The following is a 26,602-nucleotide window of genomic DNA, read 5'->3' on the forward strand; positions in this document are numbered from 1 at the left end:
TTGAGGTGCTGTATTAATTTGAGGCGCTGTATTAGTTTGAGGCGCTGTATTAGTTTGAGGCACTGTATTAGGTTGAGGTGCTGTATTAGTTTGAGGGGCTGTATTAGTGTGAGATGCTGCATTAGTTTGAGGTGCTGTATTAGTTTGAGGCGCCGTATTCATTTGAGGTGCTGTATTAGATTGAGATGCTGTATTAGTTTGAGGCACTGTATTAGTTTGAGGCTCTGTATTAGTTTGAGGTGCTGTATTAGTTTGAGGTGCTGTATTAGTTTGAGGTGCTGTATTAGTTTGAGGCGCCGTATTCATTTGAGGTGCGGTATTAGTTTGAGGCACTGTATTAGATTGAGGTGCTGTATTAGATTGAGGTGCTGTATTAGTTTGAGGCGCTGTATTATTTTGACATCCTGCATTAGTTTGATGTGCTTTATTATTTTGAGTTGCTGTATTAGTTTGAGGTACTTTATTAGTTTCAGGTGCTATATTAGTTTGAGGCGCTGTATTAGTATGAGGTGCTGTATTAGATTGAGGTGCTGTATTAGTTTGAGGTGCTGTATTAGTTTGAGATGCTCTATTAGTTTGAGGCGCTGTATTAGTTTGAGGCGCTGTATTAGTTTGAGGTGCTGTATTAGTTTGAGGTGCTTTATTAGTTTGAGGGGCTGTATTAGTTTGAGTTGCTGTATTCGTTTGAGGTTTTGTATTCGTTTGATGTAGTGTACTATTTTGAGGTGCTGTATTAGTTTGAGGTGCTTTATTAGTTTGAGGGGCTGTATTAGTTTGAGTTGCTGTATTCGTTTGAGATTTTGTATTCGTTTGATGTAGTGTACTATTTTGAGGTGTATGATTTTGAGCTGTTGCATTAGTTTGAGCCGCGATATTATTTTGAGGGGCTGTATTATTTTGAGGTGTTGTATTATTTTGACACAGTGTATTAGCTTGAGGTGTTGTATTATTATGACATAGTGTATTAATTTGAGAATTTGTATTAGTTGGAGGTAGTGTATTATTTTGAGGTGTATTGGTTGAGGTGCTGTAATAATTTGATGTGCCATATTAGTTTGACCTGTATTTGTTTGAGGTGCTCGATTAGTTTGAGTTGCTGCATTAGTTTGAGGAGCTGAATTGGTTTGAGGTGCTGTATTAGATTGAGGTGCTATATTTTTCTGAGGTGTATTAATTTGAGATAGTGTATCAGTTCGAGAATTTGTATTAGGTGAGGTGATGCATCCATTTGAACAGCTGTAATAGTTTGAGGGGCCGCGTAGAAGAGGCGAGGAAAGGATGTAAAAGTGACGTTTGGAACAGATACTTTAGAATCCGATACAGGTTTGATTAACTTGTATATCGAGATCGGAACTATAACGTATTTGAGTTCTCCGGTTAAAATTCGCAAGAATTTGTCTAAATGCTGTTGTTAATTATATGTCTAATTATTGCAGGATTAATAACTCTGACATTTAATGTTGTGAACACTTTGGCTGCACTGCGCGTTCTCCAGCTGTGCTCGGTGCGCCGTCCCTTTCAATCCATCGCTCACAGGGACTGTTCCATTCAGCGTTTCTATTCTCTGGCCCTTGGTGAAATTTCATAGATTGAAAGCGACGTGTCTCACCCCCGAGCTCGGCACCGACTCGCTAACCGCTGCACAGCGACTACACTCTGCTCCCGTGAGATGGAGGCCCAGAAGCTGTTTCAAGCTCGAGTGCAGTTACAGGCAGAACTCATTCAAAGAAAGTCCAAATCATTGAGGAGCCCGAGTCTTTCCACCAAACTCCTTCCCAAAGAGTTTAGATTCACGTGGGGGGAATTTGGGCACATCTTTCCCCACCTTACAACACTTCAAAAATACTGCAATGGTTGTCAAGCGCTTTGGGCTGTCCTGAGCTCGTGAAAAGCCCTGTGTCAATGGGAGACTTTCTTTGCAATAGTTTCAACTGCAAGTTCAAAATCCGTGGACAAAAGTAGTGCACGTCCAGGATTTCAACCCACAACATCTCGCAAGTTTCAAGCAGCGAGAATCATACCCCCTAGACCAAAGAGCCGACTGATTGGGGGTAATGCAGATAAGAGGTAACCATGCTAAAACCATTTTGTGTGTGTGGCTATTCTTGATGAGCAGAGCACTTCAGACCGACACAGTGTCTTTGCCTTTTCACCCTGTCTTCTGAAGCGCCGCCCGGTCCCACTCCTACAGTTAATGAGCTGTTAGGATGTTAATGTATCCGGGCTGCAGGAGGCCACCCCAGGCGCAGCAGAGGAGTCTCTGCATTAGTTCTCCGTGGAAACAGTATTTTTACCCTTCTCTCTTACTCTTCTCTATATCACTCTGTTTTTTTTTCTTTTTTCTACCCCCGTCTCAGTTTCCTGAATCGTAACACGGTGTGGGACATTTTTGGAGACGCGCTTTCTTTGTTAGTTATTGAAAGGACACCCAGACAGACCGATTGAAACTGCACTTTGAATCCCGTCGCTCACCCTCTGTTTTCCTATTAATCGGTGTTGTTTTGCTTCCGCATTCTGAACCTCTTTAATGTAGCGACACGCGAGGGGGAGATTCCCTAAATCATGCCAATTTTCCCCAAACCCTGCTTACAGTACCGCAACCCAAACTGTGTCCTATATGGGACATGTTATTGAGAATTACTTCACTCACTGCAACGCTGCCATTTGAAAGGTATAATTCGCCTGACAATGCGTGTTTTATTTGTACAAGCATGTAAATTATTCCTGTTTTCATATTTAGTAATCTTGAATGGAGAAAAGGCATTAAATTGCCTCTACCCACTTTCGAACCATTGAGTTTTCGTGTGTTAGCGGAATGCGATAACTATTACACACCAGAAACAGTCCAGCTTCGAGTGCATTGCATTGCAGCGACTCCATAGGAACAGGAGGAGGCCATTCAGCCCCTCGAGCCTGTTCCGTCATTGAATTAGATCAGGGCTAGTCTGTATCTTCACCCCAGCTACCCGCTTTGGTTCCTTAACCCTGAATACCCTTACTCAACAAAAATCTATCGACAGTACCGGCAATCTTGAGCCTGAAACCAGAACCGCTACCGGAACCAGAGAGAAAAGGCTTCTTACTGACGGCCACCCTGCAGATTAATGGATTATATTTCTGGATCAGTTTTCTCTCACTCAAAGTTATCTATTCATAGAAACAGAGAAACATAGAAGGTAGGAGCAGGAGTAGGCCATTCGGTCTGTCGAGCCTGCTCCGTCATTCAATGAGATCATGGCTGATCATCCAAATTCAGCGCCCTGTCCCTGCCTTCTCCCCATATTCCTTGATCCCTTTAGCCATAAGAAATATATCTAACTCAGTGAAGTGAAATAAAGAGCAATTAAAGAACAAGGTAGAAGCCGCTGTGGCCCTTTTGACAGGAGAATAAATTCGCCTCTGTTTGTTCGCCACAGCAAGGCTCTGTAGCAGCAGCAGAGGGGCACTGAGTCAGTTAACTCCCTCTGTGCTGATCGGCAATGTGCTGCCTCAATTTAAACAGCCTCTGTCCCACACTGAATGCTCTCAGTCCTTCTCCCCCGCTGCCCTTTACAAAAAATGTCACTGATACCCCCCGCACACCCCTAACGTGAATCCTTCCACATCCTGACAGTGGGGCAGCTGAAGCTCCCACTGTCTCCCCGCGATCAGCGATCTCTCCCAGTTTGCAAAATTAAACGCGGAACAAATGTCACGCAAAGAGCGTCTGTGACCGAAATCTGTAACAGAAAGTAATGGATTTATTAACCAAGATTAAAGCAATTATTACTCGTCTCACAGACTTGAATTATCTTTCTGTAATTTACTGTTCACAAATCTTGTGTCAACATAAATTCCTTTATTGAGAATCGAAAGCAGGTGAGTGCCATTCGACCACCAGGAACCAGGTATGATACTTCTGTATATATGAACTTGAATACAGATCTAAAGCTGTCTAGACCTCCTGGCGCAAGGGTAGCGCGCCTGACTCTCGATGAAAAGGCTGCGTGTTCAAATCACGTCGGGGTCACTATTCTTTTACAGCTCATATCAGTCTGGACAATTAATATCTTATTTTTTAACTCACAACAATGAGTACTGGTATTAGATATATTTTTTATATTCGTTTCTGGGATGTAGGTCTCGCTGGCAAGGCCAGCATTTATTGCCCATCACCGAGGTGGTGGTGAATCACTGTAGTCGCCTTTCACCACTTACAGATAGATGTACATCATAGAATCAGAGAATGGATACAGCACAGAAGGAGGCCATTCGGCCCGTCCAGCCCGTGCCGGCCCTCTGCAAGAGCCCTTCAGCTAGTCCCACTCCCCCGCCCTCTCCCCGTAGCCCTGCACATTTTATTTCCTTCAGGCACTTATCCAAGATTTTCATGCATCTGTGTTATTGATTTATTTATTTGGGGGAATCTGTCTCATTCAAAAAGCATGTTCTGGCTCTTTATGTCTGTATTCCTTTTAAATGCCACACAAATACATTTATACAGAACACAGTTACACACAAATACATTGAGAAATAACACACAGATACAATCACATTTATTCATCACCAGCTCACTGATGCACCTAAAATCCATTTAGAAGAATCTCACTTTCCATCACAGATATTTATATATTGACATAACAACAGAAAATGCTGGAAAAACTCAGCAGGTCAGGCAACACTTTCCATTTCATCCTTCGACTCATCCGACGCTTCAACAAAAAACTTTTCTTCTTCCTTTCCGATGTCAAGGATCGCAAACTTCATCAACTCTTGGACACCAACGCCCCTCCGGAACCTTCTTCCCCTTCACTTTCCTCTGACCCCCCTTCTCCCAATCCCACCCCCTGCCGCGTTTTCACTATCCCCTCTGACCTTCCACTCTCTGACCCTGAACCATCAGTCCTCAGCATAGGCCTGAGCATCATACCCTTACGCCCCCACCTCAATGAATTTCGAGCTCGGCACGATGTTGAGCTCTTTTTCCGCCGCCTTCATCTCCATGCCCACTTCACTGGCCAGGAGTCTTCCCCCCGCACAACTGACCCTTTCTCCCGCTTGCAGAATTCCCGTTCTACCTGGACCCCTCCCCCTGGCCTCTTACCCTCTCCAGATCTTTTCATCGCTAACTGCCGCCGTGACATCGGCCGTCTCCATTTCTCTGCTCCCCTCACTCACTCCAACCTACCTCCGCCTGAACTTGCAGCACTCCATTCTCTTAGATCCAACCCTGACATTGTCATTAAACCCGCTGACAAGGGTGGTGCTGTTGTTGTTTGGCGTACTGACCTCTACCTAGCGGAAGCTGAACGCCAACTCTCCGACACCTCCTCCTACCTCCACCTGAACCATGACCCCACTACCGAACATCAAACCACCGTTTCCAAAACTGTCACTGACCTCATCTCCTCTGGAGATCTTCCCCCTGCTGCTACCAACCTCATAGTTCCCCAACCCCGCACAGCCCGCTTCTACCTCCTTCCCAAGATCCACAAACAGGACTGCCCTGGTAGACCCATCGTTTCAGCCTGTTCTTGCCCTACAGAACTTATCTCTTCCTATCTTGACTCTATCTTTTCTCCCCTTGTCCAGTCTCTTCCCACCTACATCCACGACTCTTCGGACGCTCTCCGCCACTTTAACAGTTTCCAGTTTCCTGGCCCCAACCGCTTCCTTTTCACCATGGACGTACAATCCCTCTACACCTCCATCCCCCACCCAGATGGCCTGAGGGCGCTCCGCTTCTTCCTTGAACAGAGGCCCGACCAGTCCCCATCCACCACGACCCTCCTCCGCCTGGCTGAACTTGTTCTCAGATTGAACAACTTCTCCTTTAACTCCACTCATTTCCTCCAAATCAAAGGTGTTGCCATGGGTACCCGCATGGGTCCTAGCTATGCCTGCCTTTTCGTGGGCTATGTGGAACAATCTTTGTTCCAGTCCTACTCGGGTCCCCTCCCTCACCTCTTTTTCCGATACATTGATGACTGTATCGGTGCCGTTTCCTGCTCTCGCCCCGAACTTGACAATTTCATTCACTTTGCCTCCAATTTCCACCCTTCCCTCACCTTCACATGGTCCATCTCGGACTCTTCCCTTCCCTTCCTCGACTTCTCCGTCTCCATCACTGGGGATAGGTTATCGACCAATATTTACGACAAGCCCACTGACTCCCACAGCTACCTGGACTACACTTCCTCCCACCCCGCTTCCGGTAAGGACTCTATTCCATTCTCCCGGTTTCTCCGCCTACACCGTATCTGCTCCGGCGACGCCACCTTCCACACCGGTGCTTCAGACATGTCTTCCTTTTTCCGCAACCGAGGATTCCCCTCTACTGTGGTTGACACTGCCCTCGACCATGTCAGTTCTATCTCCCGCACTTCTGCCCTCACCCCTGCCCCTCCCTCCCGGAACCACGATAGGGTTCCCCTTGTCCTCACCTTTCACCCCACCAGCCTCCACATTCAACGGATCATCCTCCGGCATTTCCGCGACCTCCAAAGTGATCCCACCACCAAACATTTCTTCCCCTCCCCTCCCCTTTCAGCATTCCGCAGGGACCGCTCCCTCTGAGACACCCTAGTCCACTCCTCTAGCACCCCAAACAGCCCTTCCTCTTCGCCTGGCACCTTCCCGTGCAAGCGGAGGAGATGTAACACCTGCCCCTATACCTCCCCCCTTCCCACTGTCCAGGGCCCCAAACACCCCTTCCAGGTGAAACAGCGATTCACTTGTACTTCTCACAATCTAGTATACTGTATTCACTGCTCACGATGCGGTCTCCTCTACATTGGGGAGACCAAACGCAGATTGGGTGACCGCTCTGCGGAACACCTCCGTTCAGACCGTAAGGGTGACCCCGAGCTTCCAGTCGCCTGTCATTTTAATTCACCGCTCCATTCCCACTCGGACCTCACCGTCCTTGGCCTCTTGTATTGTTCCACGGAAGCTCAACGTAAACTCGAGGAACAGCACCTCATCTTCCGATTAGGCAGTCTGCAGCCTTCCGGACTCAATATCGAGTTCAACAATTTCAGATCATAAGCTCGGCCCCCATTTCATTTTATCTTGTAATTTTTCCACTCCTTTCCTCCCCCCCACTTTCCTTTTGTTTCTCTCTCATACCTGGCAGCTATCTTTTGCCCTGCCAGTACACTTTACACCGAATCCCAGCCTATTACCATCTCGTCTAGCTTCTAATCTCTTTTACTTCTTTTGTTTCTTTTATTCTTTTGTCCGATCGCAGCCCTGCCTCCGATCTAGTTTCTTTTCTTTCCAGTTTTGAAGAAGGGTCCAACCCGAAACGTCAACTCAAATTTCTCTCGACGGATGTTGCCTGACCTGCTGAGTTTTTCCAGCATTTTCTGTTGTTATTTCGGTTTTCCAACATCTGCAGTATTTTGCTATTTATATATTGACAACCTGATGCATATGATAAAAGTCAAGAAATTAAATGTACAACTGACACACAAGGGGAGATTGGATAGGCACTTGAGGGAAATAAACTTTCAGGGCTACCGGGATCGAGCGGGGGGAATGGGACTGACTGGATTGCTCCACAGAGAGCCGGCATGGACTCGAAGGGCCGAATGGCCTCCTTCTGTGCCGTTATGACTCTATGACTCAATGACATGCAAAGGATCGCATCAGAACACAAACACTCACTTGATATGGAAACATGCCACACATGTACACACAGTCACAGCTCATATTGTCACACGAAGCTGGTTCCTTTTCTGTGAAAAGTCTACACGCCAAAAGTTTAATTGTTTTTCACAAACTGCCCGCCCTGTTGTATATTTCGATCAGTTTCCTACTTTCACAGTGGCGATTCTGGGGCTGGGTCCGTGTCATAAACACTCAACATTTGACACCAAGGCTCCTAAAATACAATGAGCTCGGGATAAAGGTTCATCACATGCTGAGGGTTAATTAAATGATTGAAGTTCCACAAAATAACTTTTTGGATTAATAAATGATGTTTAAACCAATTATTCTTTTTTCCACATGAAAGTCATGTAATTCATTTAAATCAGGTCTCGAATTAAAAACTGTTACTCCCCTGACCTGGAATCAAATCCAAGAGAACGCTGAATCCTACCCATTAGGGAACGTTGCATTGCACCGTCACAATATTTATCAATGCATGTGAGTCTATTTGGAGTAAAGTATGCAATAGCGAAATACTGCAGAGGCTGGGAATCTGACATAAAAACAGAAAATTCTAGAAATACTCAGCAAGTCAGGCAGCATCTGTGGAGAGAGAAACAGAGTTAACGTTTCAGGTCGATGACCTTTCGTCAGAACTGGGAGAAGTTAGAGATGAAACAGATTTTAGGCAAATGGGGGAGAGGAGGAAACAGCAAGAGGCAATATTAGTGATAAGGTGGAAGGCAGGAGAGATTAAATGACAAAAGGGATGAAGGTGCGAGGCAAAAGGAGATCGCAATGGGACAAGTAAAGGAAGGAGAGATGGGACCAGAGGAGGTGTAAATGGGAATGGCAGAATCATCAACAGCTGCCATCTGAAAAAATAGGAGCAGAGGTTATGGTCTGAAATTGTTGAACTCGATGTTGAGTCCAGAATGCGATAAATATTTTTACATGTATGTGTAATCTTTAGGTCGATGACATTTCGTCATTAATTCTCTATATACAGATATAGAACTGGAAGACGCCAGCGCGCCGTGTGAGGTTACATTTGAGTTGTGGCTGTTGCACAGCCGGTATGATGGAAACAGAAGAGGTTGGAGCATTTTACTGAGGTTTCGAATGAAGATAAATGCCCCCCAATAAATCACAGAATCACAGAATCACAGAAACCCCACAGTGCAGATAGAGGCCATTTCGGCCCATCGAGCCTGCACCGACACATATCCCACCCGATCCCCGTAACCCCACGTGTTTAATCCCCCTAACACTAAGGGTCAATTTATCATAGCTTCAGGTACATGTAACTAGATTTGTAAGCCGCAGTGTCATGAATTGCTTTTTGATGTAAACAATCAAAACGAATTTGTATCCAATACGGATTGACCCATTCTATTTACAATTATCGCGTTATTCTTTTGTGTTCTCTGGTAGTCTAGTGGTTAGCATTCGGCGCTTTCACCGCCGCGGGCCTGGTTCGATTCCTGTTCAGGGAAGCAATTTTTGTAACAGTCTTTAATTAATTTAAACTAACTTGGTAAAATTACTTACATGTATCTAATGTGAACAAGTGTTTTAATTACCATTAATTAACCGATAATCTTAATTTGCAGAATGAATTAAATGCTAAAGATGCTTCAATAACGTGTATTGTGCTTTCTATGTGATGAACTGTTATGCATATCTCATTTTACACCATGGCCCAGATTTTACGGTGCTTCCGACAGCGAATGCACAGCGTAGGCTCTCGTACGCCATCAGAACCACCCCGCAAGTTCCAGGTTTCCGCACGCCCGAAAGCCCAGAACTTGTGATCTGTCAAGTTTCGCTTGGACAGAGCCACCGCATCCGCTACAACATCACTTTTGCTGGTGCAGATTTGGGCTAACTACTGCCAACGGATGCCCAGGAAACCCTTACACCTGGTAATAGAATCATAGAAATTTACGGCACAGAAAGAGGCCATTCGGCCCTTCGTGTCCACGTTGGTCGAAAGAGCTATCCAGCCTAATAGCAGGCGTAAGACCTTCTTTTGCCAGTGCACGGGTGAAAATAAATGTTAAAATATTTTTTTTTAATGATATACACATACATACATTTTAAATTAGTTTAGGTAAACTCTGGACTGCTTTAAAATGTTCAAATATATATTTCATAAAATTAAAAATTGTATTTTAAATGTTTAATTAATTTCATTAAGTTTGAACAAGTCATCATTTATTTTTATTTCCGTGGTGTGAAATGTTATTTATTTGGAGATGTCGACTATGTTATGGGGTTTCTGTACATAAATGGAATCCCCATTACCCTCATAGGAACCCCCCTTTTTGATTGGTTTGTCTGGCCCATGTGATCTTAGGGATGCTTGCGAACCGTGTGCGCCCCTGGGATCCGTGGGCCTTTATGCAGGCGGACGCCAGCAGGCCCAGGGCGGCAAGAGTCCGAAGCTCCGGAGACACCAGGTAATTCGGATTTGTTTTTCGATTCCGAGGCCTTAGCCGGTGGCGAGCCCCCGATCGCAATTTCCAGGCCAATGTATTTCAGGAGTCTGGTTTAAAATGTTCATTGCTTATGTCACCAGGAGTCTTGTGCAACTTTTGTTCAATTTAACAGGACCGGTTATTGCACAGAATAACATTTTCTGGAACATGAATACTGCAGTTGTGGCCGAACCAGTGTTTTATAAAGGTTCATCATAACTTCCTTGATTTTGTGCTCTATGCCTCTATTTGTAAAGCCCCGGATTCCATAAGCTTTTTAAACTGATTTCTCAACCTGTCCTGCCACCTTCAATGATTTGTGCACATATACCCCCCGGTCTCTCTGTTCCTGCACCCACTTTGGAAATGTATCCTTTAATTTATATTGCCTCTCCTCATTCTTCCAACCAAAATGTATCACTTCACAGTTTTCTGCATTTAACTTCATCTGCCACCTGTCCGCCCATTCCACCAGCCTGTCCATGTCCACTTGGAGTCTATCACTACACTCCTCACTGCTCACTATACTTCCAAGTTTTGTATTATCAGCAAATTTTGAAATTGTGCCCTGGACACCTAACTCCAAATAATTAATATATGTCAAGATGGGCCGTGGTCCTAATGCCGAACCCTGGGGAACACCTTCCTCCAGTCAGAGAAATAACCGTTCACCACTACTCTGTTTCCTGTTTCTTAGCCAATTTCACATCCACGCTGCCACTGTCCCTCTTATTCCATGGGCTTCAACTTTGCTGGCAAGCCTGTTATGCGGCATTTTATCAAGTGCCTTTTGGAAGCCCATGTTCACCACATCAACCGCATTTCCCTCATCAACCCTTTCTTTCACCTCATCAAATAATTTAATCAAGTTGGTAAAAGAAGATTTGCCTTTAACAAATCCGTGCAGACTTTCCTTAATTCATCCATACTTGTCCAAGTGACCGGTCATTTTGTCCAGGATTATCCTGTCTAAAAGCTTCCTGACTACGGACGTTAAGCTGACTGGCCTGTAGTTGCTGGGTTGAGCCTTATACTCCTTTTTGAACAAGGGTGTAACATTTGCAATTCTCCAGACGTCTGGCACCACCGCCGTATCCAATGAGTATTGGAAGATTCTGGCCAGTAACTTCACAATTTCCACCTGTGCTTCCCTGAGCATCCTAGGATGCATTTCATCTGGTCCTGGTGACTTATGGACATAAATATAGCCAGCTTTCCTGGTACCTCCTCTTTAACAATTGTTATCACATCCAATATCTCAACCACAGCTCAATAACTGTAGGTCTGGGACCGGGCGGCGCTTCAGAAGACAGGTCCAAAAGGCAAAGTCACTGTCTCGGTTTCAAGTGCTCTGCTCATCAAGAATAGCCATATACACAAAATGGTTTTTACAATAGTAACCTCTAATCTCCACTACATTTAACCAGTCGGCTCCTTGGTTTTCAGTATGTTATGGGAAAAAGAGAGCTGCAGCAAACCGGCGTCCAGAAGAGAATATAAACAAAAGGTTTACAGCCAGCCTTTCTAGTACCTCCTCTTTATCAATTTTTATCCCATCCAATATCTGAACCACAGTTAATGAACTGTAGCTCTGGGACCGGGCGGCGCTTGAGAAGACAGGTCCAAAAGGCAAAGTCATTGTCTCGGTCTCAAGTGCTCTGATCATCAAGTAAAACCACACAGAAAAAATGGTTTTACAATGGTTAGCTCTTATTTCCAGTATTATCTATCAGTTGGTTCGTTGCTTTAGAGGTATGATTCTCGCTTCGGGGTTATTGGTTGAAACTTGCGAGAGGTCCCCGGTTTAAATCCCGGACGAGCATTTATTTTGCCCGCGAATTATGAACTTGCTGTTCGAACTTCTGCAAAAAAAAACATTGGCATTGATACAGAGCTTTTCACGAACTCAGGACGTCCCAAAGCGCTTTATAACCATTGAAGTACGTTTGAAGTGTTGCAATGTGGGGAAAGGCGTGCCCAAATCACCCCCACATGAATCTCAACACGTTGGGAAGGTGCAAAGAATTAGGCGCCTCAATGACTTGGACTTTGTTTAAATGAGTTCTGCTTGTAACTGCACTCGAGCTTGAAACAGCTCCTGGGCCTCCATCTCACGGGAGCAGAGTGTGGTCGCTGTGCAGCGGTTAGCGAGTCGGTGAGGAGCTCGGGGTTGAGACGCGTCGCTTTCAATCTATGAAATTTCACGAAGGTCCAGAGAATAGAAACGCTGAATGGAACAGACCCTGTGAGCGATGGACTGAAGGGGACGGCGCTCCGAGCACAGCTGGGAAACGCGCAGAGCAGTAAAAGTGTTCGCAACAATAAATGTCAGATTTATTAATCCTGCAACAATTAGAAGTATAATTAACAACAGCTTTTAAACAAATCTTTGCGAATTTTAGCCGAGGAACTCCAACACTTTATAGTTCCGAGTTCGATATACAAGTTGCTCAAACCTTTATCGAATTCTAAATTATCTGTTCCAAACTTTTGATATCTTTTCCTTACCTCTACTACGTGACAATTTGCACGTTTAATAGTGTAACCTAACACAACTGGCCACCTTCTGATGGAAGATTTTCGACCTGAAACGTTAACTCTGCTTCTCTCTCCACAGATGCTGCCTGACCTGCTGAGTGTTTCCAGCACTTTTATTTTTATTACCCGACCTTGTTACCAAAGTATCACTTCACTTATCTCCTTACCACACTCCTTCCTTACATGTAGCCTTGTCCGACAAACAGGCTCCATTGGCACAACGGGATGTTCTGCTTCAGGCATTAATTGGAACTATAAGGGGAACCAGTGGAGGAAGCATATTTGGATTTCCAAAAGGCATTCGATAAGGCACCACGTAACAGGTTGTTACACAAGATAAGGGCTCATGGGACTGGCGGTAATGTATTAGCAAGAATAGAGGATTGGTTAACGGACAGAAAACAGAGATTAGGGATAAAAGGGTCATTTTCAGATTGGCAGGCTGTAACTAGTCGAGTGCCGCAAGGATCAAGTGCGCATGCTTCAGCTATTTACAGTCTATATTACTGACTTAGATGAAGGGACAGAGTGTAATGTATCCAAGTTTTCTGATGATACAAAGCTAGGTGGGAAAGTAAGCTGTGAGGACACAAAGAGCCGACAATGGGATATAGACCGATTAAGTGATTGGGCGGGCAATGAGGTGGCAGACGGAGTATAATGTAGGGAAATGTGAGGATATTCACTGTGGTAGGAAGAATAGACAAACAGAATATTTTTTAAATGGTGCAAAGCTATTAATTCATTCATTCTGCAAAAGAAAGTTATCGGTTAATTAATGGTAATTAAAACAATTCTAAATTTTCGCATCAGCTGAATGTAGTCAATTTCATCAGATTTTGATTTTAAAACAGTGTTATAAAAGTTACTTTTCTTACCAGGAATCGATCCCGTGTTACGGAGGTGAAAGGACTGGTTTTCTGAATCATTTAAAGATGATCGCTATGAATCACGCAGCATTGTTTTAAAATCACGGCAACAATTTGTTTCGGTGCAGAAGAAGGGGATTGAAAATGACGATAAAATCACTATGCAACGCCCACGGTGAGAGAGTTTGGAGCTTACAATTAAGTTGGTGCTGCGAAGTAATCGCTGAGCTGATGCTGACGCCGGTCAATGAATGAGAAACCGTTCAATATAAAGGATGAGTTCACAAACACCAGGCGCAGTGCAGTCTGGTCAATGTCAAGCCTCTCCTTTCTTATTCAGAGACATGAGCGGGAGTCAGACGCCACAAACTTTAACTAAAGGCACAGATGCGAGTAATACTTCCAAATCTTTTCACTGTAAAATTATTCACTTTATTCAATGGCTGACTGCATTGAATCTGAAAATGATCACCATCAGATGTTATGCTCGCTGCTGATTCGCTTTTCCGTGGACACTAACGCTCCGGTTTCGGTAGTGCAGCGACGATCATGTTCGCCTCCTACATGAACAGTTCCCAAATCGAGCCCGGGTGGATATGTTCGAGTGGAACATTTTTATTCTGCGCAAAAACCGGCCCGGTTATATTGAACAAAATTTTCCCCAGATTCCTGATGTCGTAAGTAATAAACATTTAAAACCAGCCTCCTAAAATACGATGGGCCTTGAAATTGCGATCCGAGGTTTGGCGCCGGCTTACGCCTCCGAACCGAGAAACAAATCCCAATTAACTGGTGTCTCCGGAGCTTCGCACTCTTGCGGTCTTGTGCCTGCTGGCATACGCCTGCATAAAGGCCCACGGATACCATTGGCGCTCACGGTTCGGCAGCATCCGTTGGCCAGGCCAACCAATCACACAGGGGATCCCTATGATGCTTTATGTACGGAATCCCATAAGCATAATAGAAATCTCCAAATGAATAACATTTCACACCACGGAAGTAAGAATAAATGGTCACATGTTCAAAATAAATGAATTTAATTAAGCATTCAATGGTCTCATTCTGTGCCGTTATGACTCCTCTCTGCCCCACACAACAGTGAGAGGGAAATAGAGGGAGAGCACGATTCCAACGAGGAACAGGTGCAGGAAGTTTTTATACAGTTCTTCTTATGTCAGTAAATCTTTTAAAATTATTTCAATTGAACTTTTTCAGTTCAACTTTTCCAAGGAGCATTTCAAGGAACTTGGAAGAAATTAAAAAATTAGGGTTGTTAAAAAAAAAACCTGCCCGTCGGGGAGTTGAACCCCTGTCACCCGCGTGACAGGCAGGGATACTCACCACTATACTAACGTGGAACGGAAACTTGCAGTGTTTGATCAGAACTAGAAGCTAACTGTGAACAGAGTGAGACAGAGACAGACAGACAGATAGAGAGACAGGGACAAAGAGGGAGGCAGAGACAAAGAGAGTGACAGGCACAAAGAGAGAGGCAGAGACAAAGAGAGACACAGGGACAAAGAGAGAGGCAGGGACAAAGAGAGTGACAGATAGAGACAAAAAAGAGAGACAAGCACAAAGAGCGAGTGGCCCCAGGGATGAGTTGACTTCAGTTATGTTGATCGACTGAGAAGCTGCAATTGTTTTTCCGCAGAAGATTAAGAGGAAATTTAATCGAGGTTTGTAAATTTACAAGATGTTTTGATAAGAGTAAATAAGGAGAATCTGTTTCCAGTGGCAGGAGGGTCGGTAACTGGAGGACACCGATTGAACCTAACCGGCAAAAGGTACCAGAAGGGAGATGAGGAGTTTTTTTTACCACAGCCAGTTTTTGTGATCGGGAATGCGCTGCCTGAAAGGGCGGTGGAGCAGACACAATAGTAACTTTCAAAAGAGAATTGAATAAATCATTGTAAAGGAGAAATTTGCAGGTGTGCAGGTTAGGTTGATTGGCTATGATAAATTGACCCTTAGTGTTAGGGGGATTAAATACGTGGGGTTACGGGGATAGGATGGGATATGTGTTCGTGTAGGGGTTACGGGAATCGGGTGGGATATGTGTCGGTGCAGGCTCGATGGGCCGAAATGGCCTCTATCTGCATTGTGGGGTTTCTGTGTGATTCTGTGTGAAACATCAGGGGAGTGGGATTATTTGAAGAGCTCTTTCAAAGTGCCAGCGCAGACTCAATGGGCTGCATGGGCTCCTTCTGTGCCGTATCAATCTATGATTCTATGAATCTATGATTTAAAATTCAAATTGAATGTTTTGAAATATAAATGTAAAACTTAAAATTTTAAACCATGACAAAATTTACCTAAACGAATTTTAAGTGTATGTTGATAGATTTTAGTTAACCAACGGTATTAAGGGATCATTGAAGTCTGTGAGACACTTCATAATTGATTCTATAATCATAAATCAACCCACAACATTTTGTTGCGCACTGCAGGAATTGCTAACATGTATACCGGATGACAGTCAAACTTTAATAACTTTTTATAGAATCATAGAAAATTGCCTGAACCCCTGTGGTTAATGAAGGGAATTTTAATGGTTGTGTTCCGTAAACAACTTGGAATTCTGGAAAACATGGTTTGTAGTTTGCAGAAACGCGGCTTAAATCTGCTGTTGTGAACCGAGGTAAAGCTGCACGACCCTTGAATAATCTTTCACAATTCAACTGAAAGCAGCCGGAATGTGCAGCTTTGAGAGGGGCTGTCTGCACGGTCAGGGCTGGAAACGGAAGTGAGCGAGCGAAACCGTAGTGTTCTGTGTGTGTGCACAACTGTACAGAATAACACAAATGTAACAGGACTTTGTTACATTGCATAACAAATGCGAATTGATCCATTTTTCTACGATTTAAACGAAGATGATTTACAAAATGTTTCCGCCCGGTTTCGCGCGTGAGGCGAGTGTGATAACCACTACACTACGAAAACGCTGAGTAAAGCATTCGCCTTTTGCTATACATCTATGAATCTATGAATTAAGTTTTTAAAGTATGACTGCCACCCAGCAAACATGTTACAATTTCCTTCAGTGTGCAACACACATTTTTGTTGGTTTTAATACAATTATTAAGATTCTCACAGACTTCAATGGTCTTTGTCAGAACTGAAATCCCTGACTGGGAATCAAACCTGATTGTTTGCAATGATGATAGGATTGTCCTATGAGGAGAGATTGAGTACGTTGGGCCTACAAAATCTCGAGGCGCAACGGTAGCGCGTCTCACTCCGCTAGATCCTAAAAGCTGCGTGTTCAAATCACGTCGGGCTCACTGTTCCTCCGGGTAGTTCCAGAATTACTGTTTTCTTTGCCGTTTCACAATAACCTGACACTTGCTCCAAAGACTGTCTCACTCTTTCCCCAGTGTCAGGGAGTGAAGCGCCACAATTCCTCATTTATTTAATGTGACAAGACACAAGCACAGGTATTCGCTCAAAATCAACCTGCAGGTGGTCACACAGAATAAACGGAGCCAGAGAGACAGGCAGAATCGGGAAACACCGACAAACACACGAGAGATATTGACAAGGTGAGAAAGCGCTTTGCGATCAGAAAATTGCCTGAATCCCTGTGGTTAATGAAAGGGCTTTTGATACTTGATTTCCTTATACACCTTGGAATTCAGGTGAACCTGGTTCATGGTTTGCAGAACAATTTAAACCCCTGGGTTAAACCAGAGGGAAGGAAATTCGGCAGTTTAATGAGTTTGAAGGGAACATTTTTGACTTGTGCAGTTCGGTCAGAGAAATGCCAGTGAAAGGAAATCATTGCAGAAGGAGCGATTCTGTAGTGTCCCTTCTGTCTGAACAGTGCTTTCTCGATGCTGAATTAAGTAGAGGTTTCCGTAGTGTAGCGGTTATCACGTTTGCCTCACTCGCGAAAGGTGCCCGGGCGGAAACATTATTTTTCTGTGAAATAAATTTAACAGGTTTCTTGTGTCAGAAGCAACGAACAATTTAAAGCACACTCCTAAAATACACAGTGCGTAAATTCTGATAGGGTATAAATCTTCGTCAATGAATAAACTTTCACAAATTGTTAAAGTTAAATTACTCAACTTTCGACTGTCCCTTACTGTGAGCATTTCTTTCATTCTGCAAAACAACGCTTTCGGTTAATGAATGTTGATTAAAACAATTAAACCACTAAACTACCAGAACACACATTAAAGAGTTGATCACAATTGCTGATATTTCTTATCTTTTTTCTGGTGTTTTTTCAGCTCTTGGTCCTTTTCAGCTCCTGACTGCGGATATTCCTTTGATTAAACGTGAACAAACTGAAATATCTCGCAGCTCCGGCCTCGGTTAATACCAACAGATCTAAGCCGCATTTCAGGCCCGAAAACAAACCCATTAATGAATCGCTTTTGCCCAGCTCCAGAGCTCAGATTGTTACTGCCCATCCCTGGAGCTGCAAGATTCCAGGGACATGGAGTAAACTTCCCCATACACCGAGCACAAGCTTAGGAAAACCCCGGGGGAGATGATATCCCGGTAACTGAGCCTTCAACAGCATTGAACAAGCACCCGGATGGAAACGTTCTTCATGTGGAAGTGATGAGATGCCGAAATTAACGGAAGAAGTCAGGATGGCCGAGCAGTGTAAGGCGCTGTGTTCAGATTGCAGTCTTCTTTGGAGGCGGGGCTTCGAATCCCACTTCTGACAGTCTTTACTTTTAATTACCAAGCGTAACTCATTTAATTTCACACCACTGTCAAGCACTTTGGGACATCCCTTAAAAGTGGGATTCAGCAGTTCAACTGCTCCATTCACATAGAAACATAGAAGATAGGCTCCTCGAGCCTGCTACGCCATTTAATGAGATCATGGCTGATCATCCACATTCAGTACCCTGTCCCTGCTTTCTCCCCATATCCCTTTATCTCTTTAGCCTTAAGAAATATATCTAACTCCTTCTTGAATATATTTAATGAATTGGCCCCAACTGCCTTCTGTGGTACAGAATTCAACAGGTTCACCACTCTCTGGGTGAAGAAATTCCTCCTCATCTCAGCCCTAAGTGGCTTACCCCTTATCCTTAGACTGTGACTGCTGGTTCTGGATTCCCGCACCATCGGGATCATTCTTCCTGCATCTAGTGTGTCTAGTCCTGTTAGAATTTTGTAAGTTTCAATGAGATCCCCTCTCGTTCTTCTAAACTCTAGCGAATATAAGCCTAATCATCTCAATCTGTCTTCGTATGTCATTCCTGCCATCCCATGTATCAGTCTGGTAAATCTTCGCTGCACTCCCTCCATGGCAAGAACATCCTTCCTCAGATGAGGTGACCAAAGCTGCACACAATACTCAAGGTATGGTCTCACCAAGGCCTTGTACAACTGCAGCAAGACATCCTTGCTCCTGTACTCAAACCTCTCACTATAAAGGCCAACATTTGCCTTCTTAACCACCTGCTGCACCTGCATGCTTACCTTCAGCGATTGGTGCACACGGACACCCAGGTCTCATTGCAGTTCCCCTTTTCCCAATCTGTTGACATTCTGATAATAAGCTGTCTTCCTGTTTTTGCCACCAAAGTTGATAACCTCACATTTATCCACATTATACTGCATCTGCCATGCTTCTGCTAAATCACCTAACCTGTCCATATCATACTGGAGTTTCTCTGCATCCTCCTCACAGCACACATGTCCACCCAGCTTTCTGTCGTCTGCAAACTTGGAGTTATTACATCTAGTTCAACCTTCTAGATCATTAATATATATTGTGAGTAGCTGGAGTCCTAGCACTTATCCCTGCCCTACCCCACTAGTAACTGCCTGCCACTTGGAAAAAGACACGTTTAGACATACACTTTGCTTCCTGTCTGCCAACCAGTTCTCTATCCAAGTCAGTACCTTACCCCCGATCCCATGTGCTTTAACTTTGCACGACAATCTCTTATGTGGGACCTTATCGAAAGCCTTCTGAAAGTCCAAATACACCACATCCACTGGTTCTCCCTTATCTATTCTACCAGTTAAATCCTCAAAAAATATTAACATTTCCATCTGACCTGGTACTGAAAGTGGAGACGGTTCCACAGTGTAGCAGTTATCACGTTTGCAGAATTATTTTGTTGGAACTTGCGCCTTCTGCTTGTCCAGGGGCGAGATTGCTCTCCTGTGTGAGGAAATAACAACTAAGAACAAAATAATTAGGAGCTGGAGTAGCCCATATATTGTGTAAAATGAGATATGGGTAACAGTTAACAGTTAACATGCAAAGCACAAAACCTGCTGACAAGGGTGGTGCTGTTGCTGTTTGGCGAACCGACCTCTACCTAGCAGAAGCAGTACGCCAACTCTCCAACCCCTCCTCCTACCTCCGCCTGGGCCATGACCCCACTACCGAATATCAAGTCACCATTTGCAAGACTGTCACTGACCTCGTATGAGAAGAGATTGAGTAAACTCGGCCTGCAATCTCTTGAATTCGGAAGAATGAGAGGGGATCTCATTAAGCATGCAAAATTATTACAGGGTTTGATCGGTTGGATGCTGGGAGAATGTTTCCCCTGGCTGGGGAGTCTAGAACCAGGGGCAACAGCCTCAGGATAAAGGTTAGGCCATTCAGGACTGAGAGCAGAAGAAATTTCTTCACACAGAGGGTGGTGAATCTTTGGAATTCTCTAACCCAGAGGGCTGTGGAGGCTCAGTCATTGGGTATGTTCAAAACAGAAGTCGGTCGATTTCTGACTGGTAAGGGCATCAAGGGATATGGCGATAGGGCCGGTGAATGGAACTGAGGCAGGAGATCAGCCATGATCTCATAGAATCCCCGACACTTGCTTAAAAATCTGTTCCATTAACTCTTTTTTCCAGTTCTGACGAAAGGTTATCGACCTGAAACGTTAACTCTGTTTCTCTCTTCGCAGAAGCTGCCTGACTTGCTGAGTATCTCCAGAATTTTCTGTTTCAATTCAGATTTCCAGCATCTGCAGCATTTTCTCAGTTCGCATTTCTTTCATTGTGCAAAACAAGGTTATCGTTCAATTAATGACGCTTTGAAAGCAATATAAAAGTTTAACAAAATAAATACCGCCTAACGTGAGGCTCGAACCCACGACCCAGAGATTAAGAGTCTCAAGCTCTACCGACTGAGCTAGCCGGGCCGGTTTAAACTGAATTTCATTGTCGCTGATTGCAGTCAGTTGCCTGGTGGCTCCGGCCCGGTCACAACAGCATGTCTGAGCCGCGTTTCTGCAAACTACGAAACAAGTTCTCCAGAAGCCCAAGGCGTGTAAGGAACTCAAGCAGCAAAATCCCTATCATTAACCACAGGGGTTCAGGCAATTTTCTGATCGCAAAGCGCAATAGTCCTTGTCAATATCTCTTGTCTATTTCCCGGAGATTCCCGATTCTGTCTTTCTCTCTGGCTCTGTTTATTGTGTCTGTGGCCACCTGCGGGTTGATTTTGAAGGAATACCTGTGTTTGTGTCTGCTTGTTACGTTGAACAAATGAGGTCATCAGGCGCTTCTGTGCATGACACTGAGGAATCAGGAGAAGGCAGGAGGAATGAAACAGTGTTTGTGGAACGTGTGTATATAAAAACAGCGCAGTTTAAAATGTAGGAGCGCGTAGCGCAACGGTAGCGCATCTGACTCCGAGTCAGAAGGCTGCGTCTTCAAATTACGTCGGGGTAAATGTTTTTCCGGGTAATTTCAGAATTATTGTTTTCTTTGCCGTTTCACAATAACCAGACACTTGCTCCAAAGACTGTCTCACTCTTTCCCCAGTGTCAGGGAGAGAAGCGCCACAATTCCTCATTTATTTAATGTGACAAGACATTCGCTCAAAATCAACCTGCAGGTGGTCACACAGACTAAACAGAGCCAGAGAGACAGGCAGAATCGGGAAACACCGGCAAATACACGAGAGATATTGACAAGGTGAGAAAGCGCTTTGCGATCAAAAAATTGCCTGAATCCCTGTGGTTTATGAAAGGGCTTTTGATGCTTGATTTCCTTACACACCTTGGAATTCAGATGAACCTGGTTCATGGTTTGCAGAACAATTTAAACCCCTGGGTTAAATCCATTAATTATTCGCTTTTCCCCAGCTCCAGAGCTCAGATTGTTACTGCCCATCCCTGGAGCTGCAAGATACCAGGGACCCAGCACAAACCTCCCCAAACACCGAGCACAAGCTCAAGATAACCCCGGGGGAGATGATATCCCGGTCACTGAGCCTTCATCAGCATTGAACAAGCAGCCGGACGGAAACGTTCTTCATCTGGAACTGATGAGATGCAGAAATTAACGGAACAAGTCAGGATGGCCGAGCGGTCTAAGGCGCTGTGTTCAGATCGCAGTCTTCTTTGGAGGCGGGGGTTCGAATCCCACTTCTGACAGTCTTTACTTTTAATTACCAAGCGGAACTCATTTATTTTCACACCACTGTAAAGACATTGGGACATCGCGTAAAGTGGGATTCAGCAGTTCACCTGCTCCATTCACATAGAAACATAGAAGATAGAGAGCAGGAGTAGGCCATTCGGCCCCTCGAGCCTGCTCCGCCATTTAATGAGATCATGGCTGATCATCCACATTCAGTACCCTGTCCCTGCTTTCTCCCATTATCCCTTTTTGTCTTTTGTCTTAAGAAATATATCTAACTCCTTCTTGAATATTTTTAATGAATTGGTCTCAACGGCCTTCTGTGTTACAGAATTCAACAGGTTCACCACTCTCTGGGTGAAGAAATTCCTCCTCATCTCAGCCATAAGTGGCTTACCCCTTATCCTTAGACTGTGACCGCTGGTTCTGGATTCCCGCACCATCGGGATCATTCTTCCTGCATCTAGTGTGTCTAGTCTGTTAGAATTTTGTAAGTTTCAATGAGATCCCCTCTCGTTCTTCTAAAATCTAGCGAATATAAGCCTAATCTTCTCAATCTGTCTTCATACGTCATTCCTGCCATCCCATGTATCAGTCTGGTGAATCTTCGCTGCACTCCCTCCATGGCAAGAACATCCTTCCTCAGATAAGGTGACCAAAGCTGCACACAGTACTCAAGGTATGGCCTCACCAAGGCCTTGTACAACTGCAGCAAGACATCCTTGCTCCTGTACTCGAAACCTCTCACTATAAAGGCCAACATTTGCCTTCTTAACCACCTGCTGCACCTGCATGCTTACCTTCAGCGATTGTTGCACACGGACACCCAGGTTTCATTGCAGTTCCCCTTTTCCCAATCTATTGACATTCTGATAATAAGCTGTCTTCCTGTTTTTGCCACCAAAGTTGATAACCTCACATTTGTCCACATTATACTGCATCTGCCATGCTTCTGCTAAATCACCTAACCTGTCCATATCATACTGGAGTTTCTCTGCATCCTCCTCACAGCACACATGCCCATCCAGCTTTGTGTCGTCTGCAAACTTGGACTTATTGCATCTAGTTCAACCTTCTAGATCATTAATATATATTGTGAGTAGCTGGGGTCCTAGCACTTATCCCTGCCCTACCCCACTAGTAAATGCCTGCCACTTGGAAAAAGACCCGTTTAGACATATTCTTTGCTTCCTGTCTGCCAACCAGTTCTCTGTCCAAGTCAGTACCTCACCCCCGATCCCATGTGCTTTAACTTTGCACGCCAATCTCTTATGTGGGACCTTATCGAAAGCCTTCTGAAAGTCCAAATACACCACATCCACTGTTTCTCCCTTATCTATTCTACCAGTTACATCCTCAAAAAATTTTAACATTTCCATCTGACCTGGTACTGAAAGTGGAGACGGTTCCACAGTGTAGCAGTTATCACGTTTGCAGAATCATTTTGTTGGAACTTGCTCCTTCTGCTTGTCCAGGGGCGAGATTGCTCTCCTGTGTGAGGAAATAACAACTAAGAACAAAAGAATTAGGAGCTGGAGTAGCCCACATATTGTGTAAAATGAGGTATGGGTAACAGTTAACAGTTAGCAAGCAAAGCACAAAACCTGCTGACAAGGGTGGTGCTGTTGCCGGTTGGCGAACCGACCTCTACCTAACGGAAGCTGTACGCCAACTCTCCAACACCTCCTCCTACCTCCGCCTGGACCATGACCCCACTACCGAATATCAAGTCACCATTTGCAAGACTGCCACTGACCTCGTATGAGAAGAGATTGAGTAAACTAGGCCTGCAATCTCTTGAATTTGGAAGAATGAGAGGGGATCTCGTTAAGCATGCAAAATTATTACAGGGTTTGATCGGTTGGATGCTGGGAGAATGTTTCCCTTGGCTGGGGAGTCTAGAACCAGGGGCCACAGCCTCAGGATAAAGGTTAGGCCATTCAGGACTGAGAGTAGAAGAAATTTCTTCACACAGAGGGTGGTGAATCTTTGGAATTCTCTCCCCCAGAGGACTGTCGAGGCTCAGTCATTGGTTATGTTCAAAACAGAAGTCGGTAGATTTCTGACGGGTAAGGGCATCAAGGGATATGGTGATAGGACCGGTGAATGGAATTGAGGCAGGAGATCAGCCATGATCTCATAGAATCCCCTACACTTGCTTAAAAATCTGTTGCATTACCTCTTTTTTCCAGTTCTGATGAAAGGTTATCGACCTGAAACGTTAACTCTGTTTCTCTCTTCGCAGAAGCTGCCTGACCTGCTGAGTATCTCCAGCATTTTCTGTTTCAATTCAGATTTCCAGCATCTGCAGGATTTTCTCAGTTCGCATTTCTTTCATTGTGCGAAACAAGGTCATCGCTCAATTAATGACGCTTTGAAAGCAACATAAAAGTTTAACAAAAAAAATACCGCCCAATGTGGGGCTTGAACCCACGACCCAGAAATCTAAGAGTCTCATGCTCTACCGACTGATTTAGCCGGGCCCGTTAAAACTACCTTTCATTGTCGGAGTGCTTTGTGCATTGAGTGCTGTTGGAGTTTTGCTAAGTGGGAGAAAAATCATTTAAGTGTATTTTGTGAATTTTAGTGTGTTAAGAAGTCAATTATTTGAAGTAAGTTTAATTTTTTAAGGGTTTTTTAAACTCTTGGGCAGTTTAAACAGGAAGTAGAATCCGGGTATAAAAGGGGAGGGGCTAGTGCAGTGCACGGAGTGCTTTGTGCATTGAGTGCTGTTGGAGTTTTGCTCAGTGGGAGAGTTCGGATAAGTGGGAGGTGAGGGTGTGTTTTTTGCTCTGTTTTATTCCCCACTCCCAGGCTTAGACAGCACTGTGGAGGCGGAGCAGCGAGACGAGTCAACCAAACAGGCCCCACAGACAGTATTCAAGGAGGAGGTTGGTGATCAGCTGGTTGGTTGGCTTTCTTCCTTCTCTTCTCTTTCATACCTTTAATTTGGTAAGTCCTATTGAATAGTGGTGTGATATTATCATATATATCCGGGCAGGGTCTTCATAACTAATAATAAGAAATTAAATTAATTATATAGAATGGAGCAGGTGATGTGTTACTGTTGCGAGATGTGGGAGCCGGTGAACCTCATTGAGGCTAACGGTGATTACATCTGCGACAAGTGTTTGCTGCTGGAGGAACTCAAGTTCCATGTTATGGAGCTTGAGACCGAGCTTCGGACACTGCGACACATCAGGGAGGGGGAGAAGTTCCTGGACTCTATGTTTCAGGAGATGGTCACAACTATGAAGTTAATTACTGCAGATGTATTCCGTGGTCAGGGACAGGACGGTGTGACTACGAGTGAGGAAGGTACAGGGATCCAGGATGTAGTGTTGAAGGAGACGCAGCCCTTGTTCTTGTCCAGCAGGATCGAGGTTCTTACTCCCTGTGAGGGCGGGAGCGGGGACTGCAGGGAGGATGAGCAACCTGGCCACAGCACCGTGGTACAGGGGGCCATTCAAGTGGAGGGAGTAAAAAGAAATGTTGTAGTGGTAGGGGATAGTATCATTAGGGGGATAGATAGGGTTCTCTGCAGTCAAGAGCGGGAGTCCCGAAGGCTGCGTTGCCTGCCTGGTGCCAGGGTTAAGGACATCTCTTCTGGGCTGGAAAGAAACTTGCAGTGGGAGGGGGAGGATCCAGTTGTCGTGGTCCATGTTGGTACAAACGACGTAGATAGGACAAGGAAGACGGTTCTGTTAAAGGAGTATGAGCAGCAAGGGGTCAAATTAAAAAACAGAACCTCAAGGGTAATAATCTCTGGGTTATTACCTGAGCCACGAGCGAATTTGGCTAGGATAAATAAAATTAAAGAGTTAAATGCGTGGCTCAAAGACTGGTGTGGGAGAAATGGGTTTTGCTTCTTGGGACACTGGCACCAGTACTGGGACAGGAGGGAGCTGTTCTGTTGGGACGGACTCCACTTGGCCAGTGCTGGGACTAGAGTCCTGGCGAATCATATCACTAGGGCTGTAGAGAGGGCTTTAAACTAATTAGTGGGGGGGAGGTTTCTAGAGAGCAAATAATAGAAATGACAACAGAGAAGGTCATAGACTTAGGTAGCAGTGGGGGAATTAAAAAACAGAATGTGTCAGGAAGGGACAGAAGGTATGGAGTAAAAAGTAAAGCACTAAAAAGGGAAAAAACAGGAACTAAGTGTTACAAAACATATTTGAAAGTTCTTTATCTGAATGCACGTAGCATTCGTAACAAAATGAATGAGTTAACGGCACAAATAATGACATATGGGTATGATCTTGTGGCCATTACAGAAACATGGCTGCAGGGTGACCATGACTGGGAATTAAACATACCAGGTTATTTAACAATCAGGAAGGACAGGCAGGAAGGGAGAGGAGGTGGGGTGGCTATGTTAATAAAGGAAGGAATCACTATAATACAGAGAAATGATATTGGGTCAAAGGAGCAGGATAGTGAAACAGTTTGGGTGGAGGTAAGGAATAATAAGGGGAAAAAAACACTAGTGGGTGAAGTCTATAGGCCTCCGAACAGTTGCAACTCTGTTGGACGGAGTATTAATCAGGAAATAGTTGAGGCTTGTAATAAGGGAACAGCTATAATTATGGGGGATTTTAATTATCATATTAACTGGACAAATCAAATTGGGCAGAGCAGCCTTGAGGAAGAGTTCATTGAGTGTATTAGGGATGGGTTTCTTGAGCAGTATGTAACTGAACCGACCAGGGGGCAAGCAACCTTACA

General features: G+C 44.5%; 2 non-coding genes across 2 annotated transcripts; one reads left to right on the forward strand and one right to left on the reverse strand.

Annotated features, from left to right (window-relative positions):
- Positions 1-20,576: 20,576 nt before the first annotated feature.
- trnak-cuu (transfer RNA lysine (anticodon CUU)) lies at positions 20,577-20,649 on the reverse strand. Its single transcript has one exon. It is a non-coding gene; the product is annotated as a tRNA-Lys (tRNA).
- A 1,156-nt stretch (positions 20,650-21,805) lies between these two features.
- On the forward strand, positions 21,806-21,888 carry trnal-cag (transfer RNA leucine (anticodon CAG)). Its single transcript has one exon. It is a non-coding gene; the product is annotated as a tRNA-Leu (tRNA).
- The last annotated feature ends 4,714 nt before the right edge of the window (positions 21,889-26,602 follow it).

The sequence above is a fragment of the Somniosus microcephalus genome, unplaced genomic scaffold (assembly GCF_052327205.1).
Source record: "Somniosus microcephalus isolate GS21.2 unplaced genomic scaffold, FLI_Smic_1.0 unresolved_chr4, whole genome shotgun sequence".
NCBI classification, from domain to species: domain Eukaryota; kingdom Metazoa; phylum Chordata; class Chondrichthyes; order Squaliformes; family Somniosidae; genus Somniosus; species Somniosus microcephalus.